At 34.5% G+C, this 2,996-nt stretch overlaps 1 non-coding gene across 1 annotated transcript; it reads left to right on the top strand.

Moving 5' to 3' along the window:
• Positions 1-429: 429 nt before the first annotated feature.
• Positions 430-535, top strand: LOC142845252 (U6 spliceosomal RNA). The gene has a single exon (XR_012909823.1). It is a non-coding gene; the product is annotated as a U6 spliceosomal RNA (small nuclear RNA).
• Positions 536-2,996: the final 2,461 nt, after the last annotated feature.

The following is a 2,996-nucleotide window of genomic DNA, read 5'->3' as shown; positions in this document are numbered from 1 at the left end:
CTGCTTTGGACTTATAGCAGGGCAGAAGTTGGGTAGGCAGGGAAACTAAGCTCAATGCTGGGAGGAAGAAGGGCAGAGTCAGAGCCAGATGCCATGGAGCCACCGCCAGAGTCAGACATGTCAAAGCTTTAGCAGGTAAACCACAGCCATATGGCAATACACAGATCAATAGAAATGGGTTAAAATAAAATATAAGAATTAGCCAATAGGAAGCTAGAGCTAATGGGCCAAGTAGTGACTTAGTTAATACAGTTTCTGTGTGATTATTTTGGGTCTAAGCTAGCTGGATGGCCGGAACAAACAAGTGTCCTCCTTCCAACACACACACACACACACACACACACACACACACACACACACGACATTTACACATACTACACACACAAACACAATTCACATAAAAGATAGCAAGCATTCTTGCTTCTGCACCATAATGCTCACTTTATCATATACTAAAATTGGAAGGATACAAAGAAGATTAGCATGGCTCCTGCTCAAGAATGAAATGCAAATTCATGAAATGTTCCATATTTTGAAATAAAATAAAATAAAAATAACCAGCTACAACAAATTTTCCCTCTCAAAAAGTTTGCAAATAGAGTATCACATTATTTCTTAAAATTATTCTAGTTACATATTACTTAATAAGTTGAAACATTTTTATTTCAAAATCACAAGGATTTAAAAATATTGATGAAAATTATTTGGAATATCCACTTAAACATTAACATAAAATATTTATGATGCAGTAATATATGTAATATCAAATACATAATTTGAATTATCTTTCATGGATGGGCATATTAATAAGTTTAAATGAACTGTTAGTATGAAACAGCCATTTTTATTAGGAGTTAAAGTTATTTTTTTGAATTCAGGCAAAACATTGGAAATTTTAAGAAGAAGTCTTATTGATCATTGAATAAAATTACTTTTAACACTTTAATTTATATTGTTTTCTTCTATTTTATCTTATAAATTCGTCATTTTAGAAGTTTCAGTTTTAATTATAATGCTTACATAATTTATCATTAGTAATTATAAGTGTAGGTCTCCTTTATTTAATATCTATAGGGTACCAGACATGCGTTCTATATTTAATTCTTAATTTAATCTTCTAAGGAAGATGAAGGAATCCCTATTTAAACATTCTAAAAATGGGATAACCCTATGTGCCAAAGCTGACTTTGAACTCAAGCTTGCTTCTCTCCAGTTCTGTCTTTCCAACCTGATAGTTCTTAGCCTTAACACATGGTGTCTATGACATTGCGTCTTTGTGCATTTTCTACCTTAAGATGATAAAAAAATAAAAACAAGTTTCAACAAAAGAGTACTATAACGGTAAATTGTAAATTTTAACTAAAAATCAACCTTTTCCTTTTTTTGGCTAATGAAAACAATCCTGGTTTGTGCCAGTGGTGAAAACAGACACTATTTGCTTTGCGAGCCCTAAATTTTTTGGTTAGTTCTACATCTTGCATATTGTTATGATTTTCATTTTGATGAGGTTGTAAGATCTTGTCGTGGTATTCCCTTGTGCTCTGTTCTTGGATATTAATTATATGAAAATAGAACTATTTTCCCATACAAAGGAAAGGTATGGGACAAGAGAGACTGACTGACAGTCTCAATGACTCTACTTCTGCCTGCTACATAGGGCACTGTTTGAACTTGTAGCGATTAGCTGGCATGAGCAGTATCAAAAGCATACTCCATGGATGAGAGAGAGGGGAGCAGTTCCCGCGATTACCCTGGCAATTGCCCATCTGCTTCAGAAGGAAGTGTTTAACCTGCAGGTAATTATGGGGAAATAGTTTGATAGTTTTAAATTTTTTTCCTGGGTGGGGGCAGAGTTGGGATGGGAGTGGCTAACAGTGAAGACTTGCAGCTTCCCTGACAGCTCCATGGCATCACAGGCAAAGCCAGTACAATTTTGAACATCTTCTCACAAGACAAACCAGGATAAGGGTGCCATTCAATGAAATAAATTAATACAGACTCCAAACTCTAGCATTTCCTTAAATAGATGGAGTAGCATCCGATGAAATATATAGTGTGTCACCCCTTCGTATTCCTCCATTCCTTTCAGAATCACTCAATCATGATTACTGCAGAAGGCTTCATTTGGAAATTTTTACTTATATGTTATTTTATACTTCATTTACATGTTACCTTGTATGCTATTCATATGTTTTTATGCCTTCTGAACTTGTCTATTTTTCGGGGTTACAGTAAAAGCCTATGTAGCTTGAAAGGAGAAGGGTGGTCCTGTCAATTAGATTTCTCCCTTATTATGTGGCAAGATATTGGCATATAAATCTTCTGGTTGCTGCAGCCATGTCAATAGCTTCATAGTCTAAGTCAGTCAGTTATGGACAAATTTCATGTTGAAATGTTTCTTTGCTTTTATTATTAAGAGTTTCTTTATGATACAACCTCCAATTTGTTTCCTGACAAATGATTAAATTAAAAAAAGAAAACTGTGTCTTCCCAGTAAGAACATTTAAGCAGCCATGCTGCATCTGCAATATCTGGCTTCCCATTAGTTCCTTATGGGAACTTGAATATCCCAGAATCTAAAAAACTAGGGATTTTAGAAGCAGTGAATTCCTCTGCCACTTTTTTAACAGTTTCAGTAAATCCAAAATCAACACATGCCATGGAGATAGTTTATAAATTATTAATATTAACCTACTCATTCATTTAGCAAATGCTATATTTTTAAGTGGCTTACAAGTTCAAAAAACTGTTCTGAGTTCGTATGGATGCTTCAGTGAATGACAATAAGACACAATATAAGGAAACAAAAATGTTCCCTGCTCTCAAATAGTTCACATAGTTGTAGGACAAAAAAATCTGCAGAAAGAACACGTAGCAAAATAGAAATAAATGCTAAGGAAAAATCAGAAAAAGGCAAATGTGCATGACGAAGAGGATGTTGGGATTAAAGACCGCGAAGAAGATTGGAAGTAAGTGACTGCTCTATCTACAGGAAA

This window comes from Microtus pennsylvanicus, chromosome 2 (genome assembly GCF_037038515.1).
Source record: "Microtus pennsylvanicus isolate mMicPen1 chromosome 2, mMicPen1.hap1, whole genome shotgun sequence".
Taxonomy (NCBI): domain Eukaryota; kingdom Metazoa; phylum Chordata; class Mammalia; order Rodentia; family Cricetidae; genus Microtus; species Microtus pennsylvanicus.
The sequence above is the reverse complement of the archived record's forward strand: the minus strand, read 5'-3'. Positions and strand labels throughout refer to the sequence as shown.